Source organism: Microtus pennsylvanicus, chromosome X, assembly GCF_037038515.1.
Source record: "Microtus pennsylvanicus isolate mMicPen1 chromosome X, mMicPen1.hap1, whole genome shotgun sequence".
NCBI classification, from domain to species: domain Eukaryota; kingdom Metazoa; phylum Chordata; class Mammalia; order Rodentia; family Cricetidae; genus Microtus; species Microtus pennsylvanicus.
In genome coordinates this window covers 123,741,574-123,755,489 of record NC_134601.1, presented here as the reverse complement: position 1 = coordinate 123,755,489, position 13,916 = coordinate 123,741,574, and the positions used below count along the sequence as shown (strand labels likewise).

The window sequence follows — 13,916 nt, the reverse complement described above, 5'->3', positions numbered from 1 at the left end:
GAGCAGTAAGCCAACTTTTAATAAGGTGTTTGATTTGCTGATTTTAACTATTGATGGTAAGAAATATTCATGAGATTAATGATCACAACTAACCTTTAATGGATTTTTTTTTACTTTTAAAATTAGTGTAGTTAACAAAGTATCATATATCTCAGTCTTTTTGTGAGTTAGTACATTTGATTTTGAATCACCACATAAATTAAATATAGCCATTCATAACAAATGTTCTTTAAATATGTGTAATGTAACAGAAAGATTTTTTTAAACCTGGAATCCATATATCTAAAAGTAAATATCCCATATTACTGAATAAATTTAAAAGTATACACTTGAGATTAAAACTTGATTGCCAATTTTCATGCTATCTATTCAGAAGTGCAATCCTCCAAATTAATATCATATACTGTAAAAGTAATTAATTTAGCCACTATATACAGAAAACCTAGAATCATGTAATAAGAAAAACTTATAGATACTTTATAATCATGTATTTTTCTTCATGTGTTGTATACAGTTGATTTTGTCTTTGCAAAATATTGGACACACCATCTACACAGCATCATCTGAAAATCTTACAGTTGCGTGAGTAGATTGCAGTGTAGAAGATGGTCTTGCTAAATTGGGGATGATGGATCTGTGGACCCCTGTAAGGTAGTGTCAAAACTTCCTCACCAATCCATATTGGGTGGGGACTCCTCTGAGGAGAGGGTTTCTAACTTCCAGATAAACTGTGACCTCAATTCCCCAAAGCCTAATAGTCTTTTCCTGAAGGTGGTGAATCACTTCCATTTCCTCATTGCTTTCCACACCCAATAACTGGTGAAAAGTCAGGTTAAACTCAGGTTAAAGACCCCTGGGGGGTGATATTCAGTGGCAAGGAAGAACACGTGACTCATGAAAGAAGATAGAAAGCTATTGGATTTTCTGGTTCCAACTAACTCATATTTTCCCCCTGTGGTGAATACTTGAATTCAACTCTTTGTTCTGATGCAGCAAAAAGCATTTTCTTTGCAATCCAAAAGAATCCAGCATGCATTCTTCCTTTGAGGCAGTATTTATGAACGTTTGTCTCTACTTTTCAAATTGACACCCTTAGGAAAAAAAATGACTTTAAAAACTGTTTTTGAATGGGGGGGCATGTTATTTCCTGAAAAGTTTTCTTTTACTTTTTTTTCTATTTGAAACTATGTTAAATCATGTTAGGTGTGGTTGCATACACATTTTTTAACAATCTTTGTTTAAATTTTACACGCCAATCGCAGTTCCCTCTCACTCCCCTCCTCCCCTGCCACCTCCCTCCCACTCCTCCTCCCAGCCACTTCTGTGAGAGGATGAAGCCTCCCATGGGGAGTCAAGAAAATCTGTCATGTCGCATTGAGGTAGGAGAAGGACACTCCCCACTGTATCTAGGCTGAACAAGGTATCCCTCCATAGGAAATGGACTCCATAAAGCCAATTTATGCACTAGGGATAAATAGTGATCCCACTACCAGTGGCCCCACAAACTGCCCAAGCCACACAACTGTCACCCTCATTCAAAGGGCCTAGTCCAGTCCTATGCAGGCTCCCCAGAGGTCAGTCGAGAGTCAGTGAGCTCCCACTAGCGAGGGTCAGCTGTCTCTGTGGGTGTCCCCATCAGGATCTTGACCCCATTGCTCATGTTGTCACTCCTCCCTTGTTAGACTGGACTCCAGGAGCTCGACCCAGTGCTTAGTTGTGGATCTCTGCATCCCGCTGCTTACACCTTTAACCCCAGCATTTGGGAGGCATGAACAGCTGGATCTCTGAGTTTAAGGATAGCCTGGTCTAAAAAGCAAAGCTAAAGAGTGAGGTTCTGTCATTTAAACAAATAAACAAACAAAAATGTGAAAATGGTATAGAGAGATGCTCAGTGGTCCAGAGGATCAAGGGTTGATTTCCAGCACCTGAATGGTGGTAACTGTAGTTCTAGGGAATCTGATGCCCACTACTGGTCTGCATAAGCTCTGCACACGCACACAGTTCATAGATATGCAGACAGGCAAAAACTACACACAATCACACACCAAAAAAATGCCTAAATTTTGAAAAAGCAAAATCCCAAAACCTCATGAATTTTTCTATCTTAACATTATTTAGCATGTAAACTATATTGATATACATAAGGCAGAATATGGTTTTCACTCTCAAAATAGTCAATAAATGAAGAAAACAATTTAAAATCTACTCTTAACTAGAAGGCTGTATAAAAAACTAAATTGAAGAAGGAAAAGAAGAATATGCAGATGTCTTAAAATTATTGTGCTTCTAAAATCAGTAGGTGGGATTTGCAGCATGCTGCAGGGTGGAATGGGAAAGCTGTCACTGTTTCCCCAGGTTCTGCTGTAGTAACAGCTGGCTTTCTTTGTATGGTTACGAATGTTGTAAGGGAGTAGTTACTCTGCTACTTGGGGCCTCTTGATGTTTTTTTTCTACCCTGCCTAATTTAAAAAAAAAGATTTCAAATTCCTCTAATTACATCTATGAAACAAGATAATATGTGAAGTGAAACAGGGCAGTGTGAAGTCAAGTATTAGTATATATTAGTCAAACCACTTCACTTTTGACTGACACATTATTTTAAATTCCATTGCAGTCTTCTTGGGAGGCCAAACAAAGGGGAGGGGGCATTTATTGAGTTACAGTGGGAATGCTGTCAGGGCAGATAATAACATTAACTAACAGAAAGTAGCCTGAACGACAAAGGGCTTCTTAGATGAAGATAGCCTAAGTTCTACAGCCTTTCTCTGCAGGTGTGTGTGGTGTGTTTGTGTAGGAGTGTGTGGTAGTTTGGATGTAACTGGTTTCCATAAGCTCATAAGGAGATAAGCAGTTTACACTATTTAGAGGCGTGGCCTTGTTGAAGTGTGGTCTTGATGGTGGAATTGTGTCACTGTGAAAGCGTGGTTTGAGGTCTCATATATGCTCAAGCCTCACCAAGTGAGACAGTCCATTTCCTGTTGCCTTCTGACTGAGATGTAGCCAGCACCATGTCTGCATGCACACCACCATGCTCCCTGTCATGATGATAACGGAACCTCTGATGTGTAATCAAGCCATCACAATTCAATGCTTTCCTTGAAAGACACATATCTTCACGTTGTTTCTTTACAGCAATAGAGATCCTAAGACAGGGTGGGTTTTGAATTCCTTTCAGAAATCATAGAGAGCTGATGAGTTGTAGAACCATAGTGAGCCACTACCACCTTATTCTTAACTCTCAGGAAGCTATGGCAAAAGAGACAGACAGGGAAAAGTAAAGGGGCAGGAGGAAGGAAGAACTCATTTGCTGAGCACTGCTCCACAGAGCTCCCTGATGGAACTTGAACACGAATGACAGAAACACAAGAGCTGTGCAGACTGCCTTATAGAGACAAAGGGCCCCTTTCCGAGACTCATTTCAAACATGGGTCTGAAAACAGCTAAGGAACCATGATTTAGGCCAAAGCATACGAGACATCTGAGTTTCACCCATCAGTGTTCTTCTCTTGCCTGGAAACCTGTGCAGAACACCTCATCAATGAATGTGCAGGTCCTTTTGCAACAGGAAATTCTTTAAGAGAAACAAAACTATTTCTGGTTTTATTTACTTATTTCTAAAGTTTATTATTTTATGATTTTATATATACATGTATTATATCTTCTTTGATTATATCCCTTCCATATATCCCCTCACCTCTCTTCAAATCTCTTCTTATTCCCAGCTAGTGCCTCTCCTACTTTCATGTCTCTCTCTTTTGGTAACTCACTGCCATTCATTAAGGTTGCTTTCATGAACAGGTTTCACTGACTCTCTATCAAAGCATAGGCAATATTCCAGTGGCCAAACCACAGAGAAATGACTCCACCTTCCAAGCAATCTCTAGGATGAGTGGGACCACATGAGTGCCTCCATCATCCATGATGGCATGTTGGTAAGCCCTGTCTTGTACAGATCTTGTGCAGGTAACCGCTGCTAGGCCTTCATGAGTATGCCAGCCACATCATATCTACAGAACAGTGCTTCAAATCATTCCTCCCCAATCTCTGTCTCTTACATTCTTTCTGTCCCCTTTTTCTTGGTGTACCTTTAACTTTGGAGTAGGTAAATATACCTGCAGTGCTAAGGGGTCGAGCCCTCAAAAAAACCACATATTCTCGGCACTTTGATCCACTATGCCTCTCTGCAGTAGCAGCCACTGCAAAGCGTAGCTTCTGCGAAAAAAAAAAAAAAACTAATTGGACTGATCATTGGCTCTCTTCTGGGATCTTTCCTGCCACTGGGCGGTCCTTTTATTTACCTTTTTAAAAAATATTTATTTATTTATTTATTTATTTATTATGCATACAATATTCTGTCTGTGTGTATGCTTGCAGGCCAGAAGAGGGCACCCGACCTCATTACAGATGGTTGTGAGCCACCATGTGGTTGCTGAGAATTGAACTCATAACCTTTGGAAGAGCTGGCAATGCTCTTAATCTCTGAGCCAGCTCTTCAGCCCTTTATTTACTTTTTAATTAAATTTAATTTTTAATCTTTGCCCACATACATTACATAATGTAACTTCAAAGGCCACATCTGTAGTACACACATGTGCAGGCACACAACTATTGTCAAGGTATTTATGTATGACTATCTTGAGAAACTATTATGTACTCATTGGCTATATACTGTCCTTTCTCTTTTTCTGACATATTTATTTATATTGTATGAAAGCATTTGTCTGTGTGTGTTTCTCTGTGTGTCCACACGTGTACATTGATACATCTGTGTTCATGTTTGGAGTGTAACTTGTAGGAGTTATTTTATGCTCTACTATGTGCATTCTTGGGATTGAACCCAGACTCTCAGACTTGGCAGCAGGTCCCATAGAGCTACCTTGATACCTTGATAGCCTTGTGCTTTCTAATAAACCTTTTTGCTTCCTAAAATTCTTATCTGAAACATAAACCAAGAACTAGCCTGGACCTGAGTGGACATTCTTGAAGAGCTCTCCAGGCTTCAGAGTGAGATTTATTGTACTTGGAACCCTTCAATTTCCATTTATCCACTACTTCATTTTGCCCTCCACTCAGTTGCCTTTCCTCCTTATCATGGTTAGCTTTAATCTTCAACTTGAGAAAATCTAGCATCATCTAGGTAGAAAGTCTTAATGAGGGCTATTCTATATCGGGTTGTTCAGTGCACATGTCTGTGTGGGATGGACTAGTCCTAATCTTGTAAATTTGGGAATGATATGGAGATAATAATGTGGGAAGACTCATTCTAAAAATGAGCAGCATTGTTTTCTGGGCTTATGTCCTGGTCTGTATACATATGCATATGTATATACACATACACATATAGATGTACATACACACATATATAATGTATGTATGAGCTGAGAATAAGCATGCATGCCTGCATTCTCTCTCTGCTATTGGATGCAGATGTAAATATCTGCTTTGACTTTCCACAATGGTGGATTGTAACCTTGAAATGTAAATTGAATAAACTTTTTTCCATCAAGGTGCTTTTGTCGGGGTATTTTAGCACAGCCACAGAAAAGGGGACTAGACTTCCATCTACCTGTCCTCACCCTAACCTCTATAAACAATTACTGAACCTACTTTGTGGCAGATTCTTTGTTGAGCACAGAGTGGGGTATGCAGCTTTAGGACAATTTTGCCCCTGACCAAGTTCACCACTTTCCTGAGAGGTCAGCAACAGAATGTTAGATGCAAGGCAGTTTATTCTGATATCCTGCCATTAGATACATTTCCTCTGAGATGTGGATTGGCAAAGAAGGCTGACAAGGCAGAAAGGATGAGCAAAGGGTGTCTCATCTTGCCAAAAGACACAGAGGAGTGTCTTGCCATACATTTGAAACCAGCCCAACAGTGTTCCCAGTGGGCAGGCAAGACTGTTCTGCAGTTCTCTTGAGTTACTACAGGAAACCCACAGATCACCCCAGTGCCCTAAGAAAGACAGAAAAGAAAACCAGACAACCTGGGCTTTGAATTTAGATGTATGAGACGAAAAGTGACAGCCTTAACATTCACTAGATTTAAAGAGGTAATGTTGAATGGTAAGTTATATTTTAAAATATCAAACAGCATAATGTTAAACTTTCCCAAAATATGAAGGTTTTAAAATGTCAAAACTAGGCATTTAAAAAAACTACAGATATAATTTCAAAGTGACAAATGAAATAGAATGTCTCTCTGAAGGATGCTTTTGTTAAGATGAAATGGTATATGAATTCAGTGGATGATTGTTCGTTACCCTGGCATTTGCTTTCCATTCTCTGTAAGGACTTGAGAGCGACAGCTCCATGGCATCTGCCAGTTGGACTGAGTGGTGTTTCTGTAGCTCCTTCTAACAGTACAGGGCCCACTGTAGTATGAATTCTCTGAAATTTCTTTGATAAGCAGTACCACAAGGACCCAGGAAGTAAATGATCGGATATAAGATTGGGCAAAACATCTCGAATCTCTTCTTCAGACTTGGATATGTTTCCTGCTTGCTCTTTCTAGGTTCCTGTAACCTTTGCTTGCTTTGCCCCCTTTTGGATTTACACATGGGTCCGTTTTCCAGTCAGTGCTCAGTTTAATGTCTGGAGAGAAACCTCTGCATATGGCAAAGACTGTTTCCACTAGCGTGGCTTTTCACTTTATATTTACTTGCTTAGAGTTAGAGTTGCAAAATCCTGATGTAGCATGTTTTTGAAATTCTATATATAACTCTTTCATGTACATACACATGCATATAGTTTTTGAGACAGGGCCTTATGTAGTCCAGATTGAGCCTGGGTTCATTACGTAGCTGAGGATGACCTTGAACCCCTGATACTCCTCCCTCTACTTCTAAAGTACTGAGGTTACCACACCGTGTCACACACCTAATCTTAATTCTACTTTTAAATGTAGTAAAATTAAGTACAATGCCTTTTGTGTTTGTTTTTAACTAGGATTTAATTCATTCAAGTCAAACAAATTCTACTTTCTTTTAAATAATCAGATATACTTTCCAAGGTAGTTAGTGCTCTGAAATATTTTATACTGCAGTTATATATTTAATATATTTCCTTTGATATAGTTCCTGTGATCTGAGAGGACACCTCAATATGCAAACAATCAGGGCATGTATATCTAACATCATTCTTAGTGTTGGAGTATATTGTCAAAGGCAAGAGGCTTCCTACATATTCTAAGATAGCATGGGCTACATGAAAAAATCATATAATACATTAGAGTTACAGAATAGACAAGCTCCGTGAAACATACTAAATTCTTTTTAAGCTCATCAGTTTCCATATTCTCTTCAGCTTAGTACCAAGACTAATATGTCAAAGTATGTTAAATCCATTACATAAAGAAGATTATCCATTAACCTGACTCAAAATGACTAGTTCTGCAAGTTTAGGTTCTTTTAATTGTTTATGTAATGCTAAATATCCCCAAATGTTAAGCCATTTATCAGTATAGTAAAAATTTCTGTTTCCTTTCCTATGCTCTCCTATATCCTCTCTCTCATTCTACCAAAATAGGCCTTGCCAATCTTTCTCTATATAAGGCAGGATATTAAATACTTTGCAGACCACATAGTCTCTCTATCAGGCTGAGTGTTATTTTTTTTTTTTTAGATTTGTAGCCCTGGCTGGCCAGGAGCTTGCTATGTAGAACAGTCTGGCTTTGAACTCATAGAGATCCAGCTGTCTCTCCCCTTGAGTGCTGGGATTAAAAGTATGTGGCACCACACCAGGATATGATTGTGACTTTAATGTTCCTTTTGTTATTATGTGTGTTTTTAGTTTTTTATGTGTATGTGTGTCTTGCCTGTTCTTATGTAAATACCCCAGGTGGGTACAATGCCCTCAGAAAACAGAAGAGGTTGTCACATCCCCTGGAACTGTAGTTACAGATGGTGGAGGGGTGACATATAGACACTGGGTACTAAGTCCAGTTTCTCAGTAAGAGAAGCTGATTTTCTTAACCACCAGCCATCTATCCAGCCTTGGTTTATCATTTTTTAAATAGTCAGATAAAAATATAAGCAAGCTCTGCTAACTTCCTGTCTGGCAATATAAAACCTGTCAGTAGGCTATGTCTGGCCTGTGAATATGAGACCCTGATCTCTGTTTGGAAGTCCTAACACCTTTCCCTTTCTTGGATGTTGTGTATTTTCCAGATTGTCTTAGAGCTAGGCTGTCATGTGATTAATTTATGTGTTCTTTGTCTGCCTCTGATGGAATGCAGACCTAGAGCAACCGAGTGTTAGACTAGAGTCTGGTCCAAAATACCATGTGGAGGGCAGAATGATAACGTAGAAGGAGCCCGGGCTACACAACCCTGGAAGATACCATAGTACTTTGACATGGAAAAGTATTGACATATAAACCTCTTTTCTTCAAGACAGGGATAAGCGCCTAGCTCATGTAAGTTGCTGTAATCTGTTAGATATGTTTCTTCATGTACCACCTTTTTAAGTGGACATGATTCATATCTCAAGTCCCTAGGATCTGTTCCAAATACTGTACAGGAAAGAAAGAAGAAAAGGAAGAAGGAAAGTAGAAACAAAAAAGGAAGGAAGAAAGCAAGGAAGAAGCCACAGAGAAACCCTGTCTCGAAAAAACCAAAAAAATAAAAAATAAAATAAAAGAAAGCAAGGAAGAAGGAAGGGTGAAGGCGTAAGTCACAAACAATGCCACACCGGTTTGGAATTATGATTAATAGGGTGGTATTTATTTAAAGGGGAAAAAACTTACAGATCACTGTCAGCCCTCTGCGTAACCAGGAAGGAAGTCAAGTCACCGGCGGAGCAGGAAGTGAAGAGAGCGAGGAGAGGGAAGTGGCCGCTTTTTTAAAGGGAGAGAGACCACACCCCAAGGGGCTGGTATCTCAGCGGCGATAGGCTGGAGGAGTGGGAGGACCTCCCGTAACACCCAAATGAAGGCGTAAGTCACAAACAATGCCACACCGGTTTGGAATTATGATTAATAGGGTGGTATTTATTTAAAGGGGAAAAAACTTACAGATCACTGTCAGCCCTCTGCGTAACCAGGAAGGAAGTCAAGTCACCGGCGGAGCAGGAAGTGAAGAGAGCGAGGAGAGGGAAGTGGCCGCTTTTTTAAAGGGAGAGAGACCACACCCCAAGGGGCTGGTATCTCAGCGGCGATAGGCTGGAGGAGTGGGAGGACCTCCCGTAACACCTCCCCCTTTTGTTTAAATAAGAGAGTTCTAAACCTACTATGAAATTATATACAATAAGTACAAATATCCTATTCTAACTAGCTTAGGTCTTGTATAATAAATAACTTGGCCAAGTCATGAGAGAAAAGTAACTACATCTATATAGTCTTCAACCCCATCGAAGATCTGAGAAGGGAAATAATGTTACCTGGTTAATTAGGAAGTTCAGTAAAACAACTTCCAAAACATGCAACAAATCACAGAGACAACTAGCTACCTAGGCAATCACCCAAAGTCACATTAGCAGCGTTGAAGCAACCAACTTTGGCTAAGGCCTAACATAACTGACACACCATTTTCAAAGGCAAGCAACTTTTCAAAACTATCTTACCCTATCTTGGCAGGATAAGACAGCCCTGTTTTATCCATTGATGCATGCTCTGTATCTTTGTCAGTGGTTGAGGTATGGGCATTTCTTTGCCCCAAGGCCAGTTCTGCCAAAAGGAAAGGCTCCAGGTGGAGTGTCTTTGGTGCTCAACATTCTCTCGGGAATAGAGTGGTGTTGCCAGGAGCAATTGTGTCTCACTACCACAAAACTCTGAGTTAGATTAAAGGCCATTTTCTACAGCTCTTTGAAGAAGTTGAAGACTATCTATCTATACTGAGTATAATCTCTATATATCTAAAGAACCTGATTAGTCTAATTATAAATGACAAACTTAGATGACTATTAGTCTATATAATTCTCAATATCTATCTAACTTAAAGATTAAGACAATAAACAACTGTGAAACAAATGAGGACAATGACCTCCAAATATAAACAATGTACAAATATACATTGCAGTAGGTAAATATATATCAATACACAAACATTATATAAGTATCTTAATCAGAGGTAGAAATGTACACAGCAATATGGTAAATATATACAATACAATATATGTCAATACATAAAAATGTTTTAAACAAGGTAGAAAAATGCATGCATACAATAGTCAATATAATTTAACTTTGTATCAATATACAAGAATCTATACCAATATATTTGTCTAAAAACAGTAACTCACAATTACAAATCTATTATCCCATCATCCCTCTTTTTTTTTTTTTTTTTTTCAAAATGATCCCTGAGCTTATAAAATTCCTCCCCCAAACCTCAATCGTATACTAATTATAATCAACCCCTAAATGATGTCCCTAAACCCAAGGGCAAACTTTACTGGGAGAGGGGACGTCGTCCTCTAGAATTACTTCCAGCTGTCATGGGGGCGACGTTCTTTCTGGGGGATCCTATGAAAGTAAAATGATGGTTAAATTTCAAGATCAATGTCTTTTAAAATTGCCAATAGTCTCTGAGTATTTTGTGCAGGTCTGGCCAAAATGTTGTATAAGATGTGCACCATTTCAGCTAACCAAGTTGGAACTGTCTTGTGCAGCTGGTACCCAAAGCAGGTCTTGTTGTAGCGCTATCAGTATCATGACGTCATATCAACCAGGTGGAGTTGTTGTTATGGGGCCCCATCTTCTTCCTGGAAACTTCAAATGTCACTTCAGGAAAAACTCATTGTTCATTATGAGAAACTTAAGCATTAATCATATAGACATATATATATATATATTCAACGAAAGACATGATAGATATATTCAATGAAAAGTATGATAGATATGAAGAAAAGCAAAGATGTTTTCTAAACTCATATTTCTTTCTGTCCCACATCATGGCTCTTGACATGAGACAGAAACTCCAGAAACTCTGGGTTTTTCTCTTACTAACAGGCTTGGAATTGGAGAGGGACTGAGCCAGAGTCCAACTTCAAAACCAGCTTTATAAATTTAGAAATATGGTTTAATATTACTTACACAACCCATTCAGTTTTCTTGATATTTCCTATCGGGCAGGTATTTTTCCATCTGTCAGTATCCAAACATCCAGGGTCCCTTGAATTTCTCAAAGATGAGTGTTTTCCTGTGGAGATAAGAACAGAACCCTGCCCCCATTCTATATGTTTTTCTTACCACCTGTATGAATATCATCATTGTGGATGAGTTGTCATTTCTCCTTTCCAAGAGGTTTCTCTTCTTCAAATCGAAACTTTATTAATTTTGATGGTATCCACAATTTTTCTTCTCCTGTGGAAACAAGAGCAAAACCCCTTCCCCAACGTAGCACATCTCCTGGCTTCCACTGAGAGGTCAGCACATCTTTGAAATAAATCGGTTGATTTAGTTCAGCAGACTTTTCCATTATCCAATGTCTCTCTGCTGCTGTCGTTCCTTTCTCATTAGCGTTAAGAAAATTCAAGGTTAATAAAGCATTATGTAATCTATTTCTGGGGGTATTTTCGGTCCCTTTCTGTTTGTTCAGCATATCCTTTATAGTACGATTTGATCTTTCTATAACTGCCTGACCTGTAGGATTATTTGGTATACCTGTAATGTGTTTTATATTATAATAATCAAAAAAGCGTTTCATTTTCTTAGATACATATGCTGGACCATTATCTGTCTTTATTTGCGCAGGTATACCCATGATGGCCATAACTTCCAATAAATGTGTGATTACTGAATCAGCCTTTTCTGAGCTCAGGGCAGTAGCCCATTGAAAACCTGAATACGTGTCTATGGTGTGGTGTACATATTTTAATTTACCAAATTCTATAAAGTGGAACACATCCATCTGCCAGATTTCATTTCTCTTAGTGCCCTTTGGGTTACTCCCTGCAGGCAACGGTGTTTGATTATAGAAAGAACAAGTAGGACATCTCTTTATAATGTCCTTAGCTTGTTGCCAAGTAATGGAAAATTCTTTCTTTAGGCCTTTACTATTGACATGATGCTTCTTATGAAATTCTGAGGCCTGCAACACACTTCCAATCAATAATTGATCAATCTCAGCGTTGCCTTGGGCTAGAGGACCAGGCAGACCTGTATGGGAACGGATGTGTGTTATGTACATCGGACAAAGCCTGTTCCTGACTGTGTCTTGTACCTGGATAAACAATGAAGTCAACTCTGTGTCATCTGGTATAAATTCAGCGGTTTCAATATGCAAGATAACTCTTTCTGCATATTGTGAATCTGTAACTATATTAAGAGGTTCTTTAAAATCCCTTAGCACCATAAGAATGGCATATAATTCTGCCTTCTGGACAGAATTATAAGGGCTTTGTTCCACCTTATTCAATTCATCTGACTTGTAACCTGCTTTCCCTGATTTATTTGCATCAGTATAGAATGTACGGGCTCCAGTTATTGGAGCATCACGTACAATTCTAGGAAGAATCCAAGAAGTTCTTTTTATGAGGTTAAGTCTACCACTTTTGGGATAGTTGCTATTAATTTCTCCCAAAAAATTAGCACAAGCTCTTTGCCACGGTTCATTGTCTTCCCATAACTTTTTTATTTCTTCTGTAGTAAAAGGCACTATAATTTCTGCTGGGTCTATACCTGCTAGTTGACGAAGTCTCAGCTTACCTTTTATAATTAATTCAGAGACTTTTTCCACATAAGTTTTTAATTTTTTACTTGGTTTATTAGGTATAAATATCCACTCTAAAATAATATCTTCCCTCTGCATTAGAATCCCTGTAGGAGAAATTCTGGAAGGCAATATGACTAGGATGCAGCTAAGATTTGGGTTCACCCTATCCACATGTGCCTCCTGTAATTTTTCCTCAATCATTGTCAGTTCCTTTTCTGCTTCAGCTGTCAGTTTTCTTGGACTATTCAAATCTTTATCACCATCTAAGGTTTTGTTTAAATGAACTATTAGATCAGGTGTTATCCCAACAGCTGGTCGTAGACTGGAAATGTCTCCTAACAATCTTTGGAAGTCATTAAGAGTCTTTAACCGGTCTCTCCTAATTTGTGCCTTTTGCGTTTTAATTTTCTCTAACCCTATTCTGTAACCTAGGTAATTAATAGAATTTCCTCTTTGAATCTTTTCAGGGGCAATTTGTAATCCCCACCTAGGCAAGACTTTCTTTACTTCTTCAAACATCCTTTCTAAAGTATCTTTATTTGAATCAGATAACAAGATGTCATCCATGTAATGATAAATAATGGACTTGGGGAATTGTTTACGAATTATTTCCAATGGCTTACTTACAAAATATTGGCACAGTGTAGGACTATTGAGCATACCCTGTGGGAGGACAGTCCATTGATATCTCCTATTGGGCTGAGAATTATTATAAGTAGGCACTGTGAAGGCAAATTTTTCTCTATCCTTTTCTTGTAACGGTATAGTGAAAAAACAATCTTTCAAATCAATAACTATAAGAGGCCATCCTTTTGGTAACAGAGAAGGCAAAGGAATTCCAGATTGTAGTGAGCCCATAGGTTGAATTACTTTGTTGACAGCTCTTAGATCTGTCACCATTCTCCATTTACCAGATTTCTTTTTTACAACAAACACAGGAGAATTCCAAGGGCTGGTTGATTCTTCAATGTGGTGAGCATCTAGTTGCTCCTGCACCAGCTGTTCCAATGCCTGTAGTTTATCTTCAGCTAGAGGCCACTGTTTGATCCATATTGGCTTCTCAGTTAGCCATTTTAAAGGTAGGGCTGTTGGTACCTCTAAAGGTTTGGTATTTGCTGTATGTTCTTGGACAGCCTGAATGGCTAGTGACCTTTTTCCATAATACCTCATCATATACTTCCCAGAATTATGAGTTCCTGGAACTACAGGAATGTTAATCTGGGTATTCCATTGCTGTAGCAGGTCACGGCCCCATAAATTTATGG

General features: G+C 38.7%; 1 protein-coding gene across 7 annotated transcripts in view; it reads left to right on the top strand.

Annotated features, from left to right (window-relative positions):
• Positions 1-13,916, top strand: part of Frmpd4 (FERM and PDZ domain containing 4) — a 644,634-nt gene that overhangs the window by 73,694 nt on the left and 557,024 nt on the right. The window lies entirely within an intron of this gene.